The 13,681-nt window shown below is 44.9% G+C and overlaps 1 non-coding gene across 1 annotated transcript; it reads left to right on the top strand.

Moving 5' to 3' along the window:
- The first annotated feature begins 3,604 nt into the window (after positions 1–3,604).
- LOC120658534 lies at positions 3,605–3,711 on the top strand. Its single transcript, XR_005668725.1, has one exon. It is a non-coding gene; the product is annotated as a small nucleolar RNA R71 (small nucleolar RNA).
- Positions 3,712–13,681: the final 9,970 nt, after the last annotated feature.

Here is a 13,681-nt window from a genome sequence, read left to right as displayed (position 1 = left end):
CCAGCGACTCAAAGACTCCTAGATTTCTCCTAAACTCCACTAAGCCTAAAGACTATGCAAGAAGTGCAAGAGAGGAGAGGAAGTGTGTGTGTGTGTCCTATTCTGTACCCCCCCCCCTTGTATTTATAGCAAGGAGCCACGGGTGAGAAGCTGGCATTCCTAAGCAAACCGACGTTGTGAGCCAATGAGACGTCGCCACATAGCAAGCTTAAGGCGATGAGACCCACGGGCCGGTCAGCCGACCAGACAGGTCGGCCGGCCTGCCAGTGGCGCCAACCGCCCCCAACTTCCTCTGGTGGGCTGTCCTGGGCTGCCTTGTCTGGTCCATCCTGGTGCTGGCCTGTCTTGAATGGATTTGGTGTGGTTCTTGGGCTACACTTTGTCCAAATGAGCCTGAATCGGCGCTCTAATAATTGTTGTGATTTTATGTCGGGCTAAAGTGTGCTTGCAACCTGCATATTAGCTCAAAAACACAACTTGCATTTTCTAAAAGGTGATGTGTGGTTTAGGGACTTTATTGGATAAGGATGCGTGTAAGAAATGCAAAATCTCATGATTTTCTAATCAAGTTGATGCCTGAAAATGATCGTTAATGAGCGTCAACAAGATCCCCCAAGCTGTCCTTTGCTCATCCCGAGCAAAGTAGGACAAATCAGGTTGTTGATTAGAAAATCACTTTGACTCGTTCCTTACCTGTCATGTCATGGTCTGAAGCAAAGAGATTCATATATAAGCTTAAATGAGTTGGCTATCATACATTTGCACAATTATTTTACTCCTTCATGGGACTTTTTAGCTGTCTCCTTGTCTTGGGCTGTTGAGAGTTAGAACGGTGCATAGAGTAGTACTTACTTGCTCATAGATCCGCAATCCATTTGGAGATACTTTTTTGAAAGATTTTTGAAAACATGGCAAAGTTCCTAGGATAACTCTCTCGAGGCACTCAACTTGTATTTCCTTACCAGGACAGTATCAGCCTTCGATCTTTCCTACTACTACAAAGCTTTTGTGGAGCTCAAGGTAGGATAAGAATGGGGCATACTTGCATTCCATATATTGTAAAGTCAAAGAGATGATCCATGGAGAAACAAGTCATGCAATCTCGATCAAAAGGTGTAAGTGTATGAGTGGATGGATGGATGGATGTGGCTTACTCCTTGAGGTAATGTCTTTCTCTCTCGAATCATCCCTTGTCTCTTTTTTTGAGACATGGTTACCTCCTTTCTCTCTCTCTCTTTTTTTTGGGTGATGCTTCTTTGGCATGCCATCTTTTCTCTTTTTGGGGCAACCATAATCTGATTTTATTTTATTTTAGGGATGTTCTACGAGAGAGACCACCAAAGCATGGAGCATTTATTAATGTGGAGTGGATGGATGATGGTGCTAATTCCTAGTGTAGGAATGTAGCAAATGGATGGGATGTGTACGTGTTTATGATCGAGAAAGCATGAAAAGCATCTCACTAGGGTCACACAATTTGACAAAACTCAACAGAACATCAAGCAGCATATGTGTAAGGTTTTTCATGGAATATGACATATGGCTCTGGTAGGACATTGCATATCACTGGGGAACTTGCCTTTTTAGATTTTTTTGAAAACAATCCAGACTTCAAGCATCACTAGAACAAACTTGCACAACCTTATTTACCATATCTAAACTCACAACAACTTAGACTTGGATCAAGCATATGCAACCCACGGAACTTTCAGGTTCATTGGCAAGATATTTGTATAACCAACAGATTTAAACTCAAGATAGCTCTTATTTTCAAACTAGGCACAATAGACATGGTAGAACAAAGTGAAACTCATCCTTTCAACTTATCATAAGGAGTTAAAACATTCTTACCGCGCATGATGGAAAAGGGAAATAAAACAGTAAATATTTATTTTGTTTTTGAAAGTTTTTATCATATTTTATTTGAAAGCAAGTAAAGGGATACAATTGACTTAGAGGAGGGAACCTCCCCCAAGCTAGCTCTTGGTTTAGGGCCCAAAAAGCAGGGCCTTTTTCCATACCTGATCAGGTTGAGGTCGTTTCGTCCGTACCTGGAGAAGTAGTAGCAGTCGATGACGTCATGTTCTTCTTGCGCCATACCTTCTTGGTCTTCTTTGATGGCGTAGACGACGCAGGAATAGGATCCTCGGATGTAGGATAGATGATTTCCAGATCTTCCCACACTGTATTGGTGATAAAGTCGAGGATCTTCTGGTTGTCTTCCACTGGCTCGATTGGTGAAGTATGAATCTCCCAATCCTCCCAAGCTAGCTTAGAAGGGGACTGATAATCTTGATCATCCCAACCGGGTTCTGCCCATAACCATTGTTTCTCACTATCCTCATGAATCAGGAATACCTCCCTCTTGTTTTGAAACTTGAATTTCATGGTCTATCCCGTGATGCGGAGGCTAATTCTTCCTGTCCCCACATCAATTCTGGCGTTTGTATACTTGAGGAATGGTCGCCCATGTATGAGCGGAATCCCAAGATCTCCTTCCATATCGAGGACTACGAAGTCCACCAATATGTAGGTATTCTTGACTTTTACCATTAACCTTTCCACAACTCCTTCTAGATATCTTATCATGGAATCCGCCAGCTGAACACACATAGTGGTAGGGGAAATTGATGGATAGCCTAACCTTTCGAATGTTACCTTGGGCATGATGTTGACGCTGGCTCCAAGGTCACAAAGGGCGTGATCAAATTCACAATCGAAGATTGAACAGCTAATCACTGGGGTTCCAGGATCTTCTCTTATTGTGGCTGCTAACTTGCCCCACGCACCTCTTCTTGGGCGTGTGAGCTTCTCTACATAGCTGAGGGGTGTCCTGCTAAGTGGCTCTTTCCACATAGCATGTATGACATTGATGCTTTCTAGAGTTGATTCGGGTTGCCCCAGAATCTTCCCTAGTTCAGCAGCAGGTGTAGCAGCAGCTAGCTGAGCTAATTGAGTTTCTAGCGCCTTGTTGAAACTCAGCTGGTTCTTCATAGCGGTGGAGAATCCGTCCATCTTGGCATGGATGGTCTCCACAGATTTGTCTATAGCGGCCATCTTCTTCTGAAGGGACTCATTGATCTTCGCTTGGCCGTAGACAAGATCTCTCAAGGTAGGCTAGTTAGGATTGAAAGAATTTGAATTTCCATTACCTCCTTCGTAGTATGGGCGTGGTTGATTCCACCCCTGACCTCCTTGTGGACGAAACCCATTGTTGCCATTGAGGAATAAAGCTTCCTCTTGGGTTTCTGGGCAGTTGTCGCCCGAACGTCCAACATTCCTGCAGACCTCGCACGTCATGTGAGTTTCCAAGACTTGAAGTGTTTGCATTTGAGCCTTATCTTGGGAATAATCCTCAAATTTCTTAAGGAGGAGATCAATCTTCATAGCGAGCATGTCGGCCTCCTTGACGGAGTGCATACCTCGCTGGGGCAGTTGGAGGCGATCATCGCTTCGACCTTGGTTGGAAACCATCTTCTCGATCAATGATGTAGCTCTTTCAATGGTCAGCGAGAAGAAAGCTCCACCCACAGCGGCATCCACATGATCACGGGATGATTATGTCAACCCATTGTAGAAGTTCTATAGAATAAGCCAATTGTCCATTCCATGGTGTGGACACGCTAGAATGTACTCCTGAAGTCTCTCCCAAGCTTCAGGAATTGACTCATTTGATGCCTGCTGGAAATTCGAAATCCGACCACGAAGAGCATTGGTTTTTCCCATCGGGAAGAACTTAGAGAGGAACACCTTGGCACATTTGTTCCAAGTATCCACAGCCACCTTGTTAGCATAAAAGCACTGTTTCGCTCTCCCTAAGAGAGAGAACGGAAACAGATGGAGCCGGATTGCATCTTGCGATACACCCTTGATAACAAAAGTACTGCATAGCTCCAGGAACTGCTGGAGATGAGCGTTGGCATCCTCATTGGCCTTGCCACAGAAAGGGATGGCCTGCACCATCGTAATGAGACCCGTCTTGATCTCGAAATTTTTCCCTCCGGTGTTAACCTCGGGCCCAGCAGGGACCTGGTTAGCAGACGGAGCAGAGTAATCATGGAGTGTCTTCTGGGCCATAGCTCTAGGAGCTGACGACGATGCGATGACTGGTTCGGCTGCCGAGAGAGGTCTCCGAGGTGATACAAGACGAGCTCGCGTCCTCCTCAAGAGTGACTCTGGATCGGAATGAAAGTTTTGCGGCAAGTCAAAACCGGTCATACACTACCCTATTTTCATATCAACAAAGACAAGAAAACAAAGCCAAGTTAGCCTGTTTAGTAAGCGAATACCAATTTCTATTTTGTTCATAACTTTGTCTATATACTTCAATCTGTGCCTTCCCCGACAACGGCGCCGAAAATGCTTGTTGGCACCTACCAACGTCACCACCGGGAAACAGCGATGACGCCCGCAGACACCAATTGGGGTGGCAGGTATTTCATGAACCACGAATAAATCCGCAAGCGCACGGAATACCGCTCTAGCATTTTACCCGGGAGTATACCGGGGTGTTATTTATATTTCTGCAGGGAAGGCGGTGAGTGAAGAGATATAGACTAGTTGATGAACTTTATCTAGATTGGATATTCTCATGCATAAACAGGAGTAAGATATATAACATGGTCGGAGGTAGTGTGACACACACACAAACTGCCCTCTTGGATAAATAAACAAAAGAAAGATAAAAGGTGCTCTAGGCCGGGAGCTAGGCAGAAGTCCGAGCTCGAGTCAACTGTGCTAGGCTAGCTATATCTATAGTATCTCATTGGTTAGATCGTCAGAGATTAAACTACACAACAGGGAGATCACAATCGAAGCAACGGGAGGAGCCCGAACACCCCGGTGACTTTATGTACCTCCTACCCCCCATACCGAACGTGGAGGATTACTCGGGCTCAGACAGGGCTGTCACCACCTACCGGCTAGCTCTACAAACTGTGGGTATAGTTGACTTCCAGCAACTCTTAGCTAATCTAGACACCATGTCTGCACTACTAAGGGATACTCTATTGTCCCGCACGGAGCCTCCACCCTCCGGATGGACAGACATCACACTAGAGCAAACTTACGAATACTGGAGCAGTTGATAGAGTTCTAAGAACGATACGATAATCATCTCAAGCACGGGGCGATCATGCAATGGAAGCATTGAATAATAACGCAACCATAACAAGAAGCATATACCCGATAACTCAGAACATACTTCGAGCAGATATCGGTAACCATAGTCTAATTCTATTACAGAAAACCGAATATTGCAAGAGAGAGAGCTAGAGATGAACCCATACCAGACTCTCGAGCATATCCAGCGACTCGAAGACTCATAGACTTTTCCTAAACTCCACTAAGCCTAAAGACTATGCAAGAAGTGCAAGAGAGGAGAGGAAGTGTGGGGTGTGTGTGTGTCCTATTCTGTACCCCCCTTGTATTTATAGAAAGGAGCCACGGGTGAGAAGCTGCCATTCCTCAGCAAACCAATGTTATGAGCCAATGAGACATTGCCACGTAGCAAGATTAAGGTGGTGGGGCCATGGGCCGGTCAGCCGACCAGACAGGTCAGCTGGCCTGCCAGTGGCGCCAACCGCCCCCAACTTCCTCTGGTGGGCTGTCCTGGGCTGCCTTGTCTGGTCCATGCTGGTGCTGGCCTGTCTTGAATGGATTTGGTGTGGTTCTTGGGCTACACTTGGTCCAAATGAGCCTGAATCGGCGCTATGATAATTTCTGTGATTTTATATCGGCCAAAGTGTGCTTGCAATCTGCATATTAGCTCAAAAATACAACTTGCATTTTCTAAAAGGTGAAGTGTGGTTTATGGACTTTATTGGATAAGGATGCGTGTAAGAAATGCAAACTCTCATGATTTTCTGATCAAGTTGACGCCTAGAAATGATCGTTAGTGAGCTGCAACAGTGGGCCCCCATTTCATATATGTGGGGTATGGCTTGTCTTAAGGCGGTTTAGAAGCTCTGGTGGGCCCATGGATCCTCGTGAACGCGTCTGATTTGTCGAGAAGGTGTTGCCACGGATTGATGACGTGTCGCCTTGCTAGTGGGCCACATTCCTTCTCATGTAAGGCTGTCTAGTGGGCCATTTGATCCTTGTACATGGTTGGGAATTTATAACTTGGATTATATTTGCTAGTTTCTTGCATTTTTGGCCCAAATTCACTTGCACACATTCTCAGACCAGCATCTGTGTGCAAAACCGAAGCTATGGAGAGAGCAATTTTCAGTGGCTGAAATGAAGAAGTTGCTGCATCTGACCATTGGAAATTGTCCTTCTTGAGTAAACTGGTGAGTGGAGCTGCCAATAGTCCATAGTCTTTGATAAAGCGCCTATAATAGCTGGCAAGGCTAAGGAACCCATGCAATGCTCGTGCTGAATTGGGTTGGGGCCAGGACTAAATGGCTTGTACTTTTTCCACATCTATGGCCACACCTGATGCTGAAATTTCATGGCCGAGATAATGTACTGAAGATGTGGCAAAAGAGCACTTGGAATGTTTCACTTGAAGCTTGTGGGCACGAAGGACAGTGAAAACAGCTCTCAAATGCTGCAGATGTTCAGTCCAAGATTGGCTATAAATGAGAATATCATCAAAGAACACTAAGCACACACTTGCGGAGAAACCGCTGCAAAACTGAATTCATAAGGCTTTAGAATGTGGCTGGAGCATTTGTTAGTCCGAAAGGCATGACTAAGAACTCAAAGTGGCCATGATGTGTGCGAAAAGCTGTTTTGGAAATGTCATCAGGGTGAACTCGAACCTGATGATACTCAGCCCATAAATCCAGCTTTGTAAAGAAGCAAGCTCCATGCAGTTCATCGATAAGTTCTTCAACAATAGGGATGGGAAATTTGTCTTTGATAGTGTGCTGATTTAGAGCTCTGTAATCAACGCAAAAGCGCCAAGTACCATCTTGTTTTTTGACGAGAAGAACTGGTGCTGAGAATGGAGAGGTGCTCGGTCTGATTATTCCTTGTTCCAGCATGGTTTTGCACTGAGATTCCAGCTCATCTTTTTGAAGATGTGGGTACCTGTATGGCCTGACAGCCACCAGGGCAGTGTTTGGTAGCAAGTGTATATGATGATCAAATTTTCTTTGAGGTAACCCTGTTGGTGGTTCAAAAACATCCTGGAATGAATCCAGTAGCTCATTGAGCAGTGGTGTGTCATCAGTCTGCATGGTGTGCAGACGACCAGTAGGCTGAATGTCCCAGCGCCAAGATCCAATTCCTTTCCACAAGATACGGTGGTTGTTGCATGTAAGTGCCATGCAAAGATCAGCAAAGTCCCACAAGATTGGACCCAAAGTCCCGAGGAAGGAGATGCCAAGGACCATGTCATAGCATTCAAGAGGAATTGCATAGCAATCAATTTCAAAGAATTCTTCACCAATTCTTGTAGCAACATTGCGGGCTAAACCTCTGCAAGCCACCCGATCACCATTGGCAACAATGACACTTGCACCCGTGCTGTCATTGAAGTGTAACCCCAATAGTTGTGCAGCTTCCATGCTTATGAAATTTGTGTTGGAACCTGAATCCAGCAGCGCTGTGAGCTCAAAACGGCCAATAGTGACATGAACTTTCATAGTGTCATTCTTTGGAACACTAGTGATTGCATGGAGCGAGATTAACGGGGGTTGATCGGCCGGCTGAACATCATTGTCCTGAGTATCAACGCTGTCTTCTTCAGGATCAGTTGCTTCCAAATAAAAAAGACGTTGACACTTATGGCCTCGAGTATACTGCTCATCACAATTGTAGCATAACCCTTGTCGGCGACGCTCTGCCATTTCGCTGGGGCTGAGATGACGAAGCGGGCGTGGAAGAGACTGAACTGTGGTGGAACTGGTTGTCACTGGAATTGCTGACGATGTGGCTGACGATGTAGTTGGCGCGGGCAGCGCCTGTCGTTGTATACCAGTTCTGGGGGCACGCAACGCTGGTGTAGCTGAGGCCGTCACGGCACGCCACTCAAAAGCTCGAGCCAAGGACATGGCTCATTGCAGGTCTGTTGGAGCTTGGAGTTCCACATCCGTGCGCAATGGTTCTGGCAAACCATCCGTGAACAACTGAACTTGCCGTACTGTGGACAGCATGCCGGCATGAGCCATTCGCGACAGAAACGCCTCCTGGTAGAGATCCACGGATCCCTGGTATGGAAGTCAAGCGAGCTCTGCTAAATGATTAGTGCCCAATGCTGGTCCAAAATGCTGCTGACATAAAGCTTTGAATGTTGGCCACGAGATCCCTCCAACCTAGCTGGGATCGCGTTCCAGCATGTAGTACCAGTGCTGGGCAACACCAGTCATGTGGAACAAAGCTAGGCTATCCTTGTGCTGCTTTGGGGTGTGCTGGGCATGGAAAAAATGATCACAACGGTTAAGCCAGCCCAGGGGATCTTCTTTGCCGTCGAATGTTGGAAATGACAACTTGTAGTAGCGAGGAACGCCCAAAGTATCCTCTGTTTCGTCGCCATGATATGGGTGTGCGGGTTGCTGGGGATGGAAAGGGAGAATTGGGGATGGTGAGTGTGGAAATTGGATTTGCGTGATGGGAACAGCAGGGGGCGAAGTGGAGGTAGTGATGACCATGGAGGTGGTCGGCGGCGCGGGTGGCACTGTACCGAAGTTCGGCATGCCATACGGAAAAGGCGACGGATGTGGCGAGGAAGGACCCGCTGATGATGGTCCTGCAGCCGTGGCCCATGGAAACGGCAGCGTGGGCACGGCGCCAACTGCCAGGGACGGAAACTGCGAGAAGGAAGGGCCGCTGGCGGACGTGCGGACCTCGACGTCGGCCAGGCGTGATGAGAATTGACTCGTCTGACGCTGCAATCCATAGATCGCAGTGGTGAGGGTGTTGAGGGCGTTGGCGGAATCATGGTGTGGAGGGCTGGGTTGCGGAGCGGTGGTGGAATTCGGTGGCGTAGTGCTTGCGGAAGAGACGGCGGCGGCAGCGGTGGTGGAAATTGGGGCGGCGGAGGTCCCAGACATGGCAATTGATACCTACCAGTGCGTAGATTGTAGTTGTGGAAGGTTGGAGGCCGGGGCGAAGGATCCCGGCGGTGGCGCTGCCTCGACGCCGTCCTCGAGGAAGAGCAGAGCAAAGGCTAGACAGGGAGCGTGCGCAGGCAAGAAGCCAAGAGATCTATTAATCTCCAACTTAACCGTTTTACATCATGTTTCGAAATACAAATAGGACTCTCATGCAACTACCTAGTACACACGATCTAGGACTCTAACCGGCGAGGAGCGTGCGAGCGTGCTTCTGGCCGTCGGACTGCTCAGCCACGCTGTCGTGTCCTCCTCTGATATACATTGCCGGTCATAACAGCTTCACTCTCTTTTTTGAAAGATCTGCTTCACTCTCTTTTTGGTGTTATGTTTACATAATATCCACCGAAGCATGCTAAGCATAAATATTACTTGTTGAACATGAAAAACACATCTTCTAATTCATAATAAAATGAAATTATGTTCCAGCATCAATATCAGTGATGATAGGCATACCAACAAAATTTCTACAGTTGAACTTGGATAAACAGTCTGACGGTTTTATCTACTGATGAGGAAATCAAGTTAGACCATAATTTCTTTGCAGTTCACATTGTGTGTCTTGAAGCCTTGTATCATTAGCAACACTGCAACAATTTTCTCAGCAGGCTTAATCAGATTAACAGAAAAAAGGGTCAAATCTAAAAAATTTGTAATTTACCAGTGAATCGTTAGGAAGCTAGCAATTCATGCAAATCACCTTGAAATGATTTATCTTGCTCCTTTTCTATTTGTCATTTGGATGCCCACAAACATTTTCTTCAGCAGGTTATCTAACCAATTATTTATTCAATGTTGTAGCTTAAGGACTTAAGGTGACAAATATCATTTATCTACTTGAGTCAATGTTGCCTTCTGATGCATCTACGGAGTATAATCCAATGTACTGAAAACTAATTAGTATGTTCCCACTTCCAAAGGCAGGACATCATCGAAATCAGCAGCAATTTTGACTAAGCAAAGCACAAGCCAAGGATATGTATTTCTACCGCTTGAGCGGCCCAACGGCTCGGCACACCATGACGAGCAGATCAGCATTGCGGTTGGTCGGCACCTCACAGATCTCCTTGGGATCACCCACGATCGGAGAGAGGTCGGGAGCACGGCGCTCAATGGAGTTAGGCTCCAAGTTGCGATCCCACGCACGGGCGGAGACCCGATCTTTTTTTTGGCGACGATGACGACCGATGCAGGCGGACATCCGGAAAGGAGGCCCCCGCAATGGCAAAAGAATGGGTTGCCGGCGCCGCCCAGATCTTTCGGCCGACGGTGACGAGGATGGGCGACGGCATGGAAGGGAACAGGTGACCTTGATCAGGAAGGGCGGTGGCGGATGCGATCAGATCGGCGATAGATGCACGAGGGGAAGGGGGCTAAATGCAAAAAAATCTTAAAATTCTTTTCAATTTATATTAAGTTGCTAAGACAATCTTACCCCTTCTAATTAGGGGTGGTAAAGGGCCCAATATTTTGAACTAGAAAATTTAAAGGCCGGACTCTAATCTTATAAAATTTTGAACTAAAAAAATTTAAAAGTTTTGTTGGGCTGTGAAGAGGGCACTAGGGCCATAGCCCATTACCACCCCTACTTCCAATGAAGGGTTGGATCTTCTCTATATTACATACTACCAGATGGTAGTATTGTACACCGTAAAAGACCTCTTATTATTACCTTCGAGTGGAGAAGGGGACCTTTCGATTTCAAGGGCATGCATAATGGTATTCACTCTGTCTCGGTGTCTTAATCACAGTCTCTTTGTGAACTGCTTGGTTCCATTTGATCTGAATCATACATGGTGACGTACATGCTGATCTGCATCACCAGACTCTAACTGCTTGGTTGAAATTTGAAGCCGTAACCCTTGGGAATTGGAATCCATAACCTCAGAATGACAATATTTCAATATATTAACCCTTGGCAGTGAAGTTTAAGGTCACGAATGGGTCTATGTAACAACATTAAGCCAAAAATGACAGAGAGAACAAAGTAGCAAACAGCCAAAAATTAAGAAATTTCAAACTGAGACAACTGATGTTATTTAGACACACAAAATAAACAACCGAAATGAGATAGTTGGGGAAAAAGAAAAGACTACAGGCCATTGTAAATAACCTCGCAAGTGAAATTGAGTCGATCCCAAAATAAGATTGTTTTTATTCATCAGAGCAGCATTAAATATCCCGGCTATTACACATACATATAAGGGCAGAAAGGAAAAGAGTGTAATATGTGCACTTCAACATTGGACACTTACCTTTGCATGTTTTTGCTTGGGATGGAGAGTTGACCAACATAAATGCACTTCCAGTCTTAACCGATAATATCGAGGAACATACCCAAGCCGCATGGATTTATCAATGCAATCCTAAACTTTAACATACCCTTGGAACATGCATCACAGAAGCTTATATCATTTTCGGGTATGCCAAAGTTCATTTAGCATACCTAAAAAAATAATCTGGTTTAAAAACTGCAAAAATGGTTGTTTCTAAAAGGATGCCAAGATGGCTGCAGAAATTTGATGCCATCATTGTCACCCATTTTGATGTACATGCCTCGTACTCAACGTACCTGTAATTCTGTGAACACTAAATATCGTACTCCTACAAAGAAAAGGATAGTCAACCACTCAACATACTTGTAATTCTTTGAACAGAAAGAAAAGGATAGTCAACAACTCAACATATACCATACCATCCTTCATCAACGCCCTGAGTGAAAAGAAAATGCAAATAAATGGTTATGTACAATAATGTACAACAGTTTTATTTTTTTTTAACTTCAAAGCTACTACAGAGGAGAGTGGCAAAAAACTATTGAAAGCCACATAATACCTTTCTGGTCAACCCTATGCCAGGGATATGGGAACAGCCACCATTAAAATGACAAGAGTCAAGTCTTGGCACGCTTCAAATATAAAACGCTGTGAATCGAACATAGTGGGGTTAAATTGTGGCATTGAAAACACTGAAGCAAACAGATTCAATGCTCTAAATCAAGCATGCAGCACCTTCTAAATCAATTTTGTTTAGAAATCTTGACAGAAGGTTCCGTGCTCTTGGTTTGCAGGTCCTCCTTGAGACCGTGATGAGCTGAGTTATTCAGCAACTTGACAAGAATAGTGTTGGTCAACTATCATAAATTCACAACAGCATTGAGGATGGTTCTGGATGCAACTCTTAGAAAGCCATTTACCAATTCTCCCATTTAATATCGGCAATGACAACATATACTTTCACCACATCGTCTTTGCAGACAACAACACACTCAACCGATAATAAATAATGTCTAAGCTTGGCATATGAGAAATACAAGCACAAACACAATCGTTATGTAAGAGAATACCTGGTCTTAGCATCCAAGAGTCTTCTGCTGATGTAATAAATCACGCGTTGTTTTCCTTCAAACTCTTGAATAAGGGCCGATCCGATAGCATATTCGTCAGCCGATAAGTACAACTTGAACGACTTATCTTTTTGGGGGAGGAACTAATACTGGCAAAGATACTAGATATTGTTTTATATTTTCAAGAGCTTCCAGCTGGTCCTTCCCCCAAACAAACTCTTAATCAGCCTTAAGCTTCAACAATGGACTGAAAGGTTGCACCTTTCTGATAGGTTTGATATGAATCTACGAATGAAGTTAATGTTACCCATCAAAGATTGAAGCTCCTTCTTGTTCATTGGGGCAACTACTTGTTCGATCGCTGTAATGCTTTTCTGCCCAATTTTGATGCCTCTTTCGTGAACCATGAAACCCAGGAACTGCCCCGCTAATACTTCAAAGGCACATCTATGTAGATTTATCTTGAGTCCATGTCTTTTAGTGCATTCCAATGTTTTGCACAGATCAGCTAGATGCCCTTGAAGGCCTTTGGACTTAACCACCATGTCATCAATATATATTTCCACAATTTTGCCAATGATTTCATGGAAGATATAATTAATTGCTCGTTGATATGTGGCACCAGCATTCTTCAAACCAAAAGTCATCACTACCCATTCATACAGACCAATGTGTCCTGGGCATTTGAACATAGTCTTCGGGATATCTTCTTCAGCCATGAAAATTTGATTATATCTAGCGTTCCCATCCACTGGCATAGGATATCCATCCATTTGTGTAGCCTTATTTAGATCCCTAAAATCAATACAAACACATACTTTGCCATTCTTTTTGTACACAGGAACCACATTAGAAATCCACCCAGCATATCAGCACTATCAGATGAAAATTTCGCCTCAACAAACGAGTAATCTCAGCTTTGATGTTAGGCAATGTTTTTGGTTTGAATCTCCTTGCACCCTGCTGATAAGGCCGATATCCTGGTTTGATTGGTAACCGATGTTCAACAATCGATCGGTCTAAACCTGACATCTCATAATATTCCAAGGCAAAGCAATCTTTGAATTCTTTCAGCAAAGAAATCAATTCTTCTTTGAAGTCAGGATCTAGTTTGGAACTTATATACGCCGGCCACGGCTTGTTATCATTACCAATGTCTACTTCTTCAAGCTTATCAGCCGACGTAAATCCATGTCCCAACTTCCCTTCATCGTCAAGCAAGAAGTCATCCGTTAAGGTAACTTCTCCTCAGAGCCGACAGCTTGGATCAGCT

This window comes from Panicum virgatum, chromosome 1K (assembly GCF_016808335.1).
Source record: "Panicum virgatum strain AP13 chromosome 1K, P.virgatum_v5, whole genome shotgun sequence".
In the NCBI taxonomy this organism is placed as follows: Eukaryota; Viridiplantae; Streptophyta; class Magnoliopsida; order Poales; family Poaceae; genus Panicum; species Panicum virgatum.
This window is presented reverse-complemented; position numbering and strand designations above follow the sequence as displayed.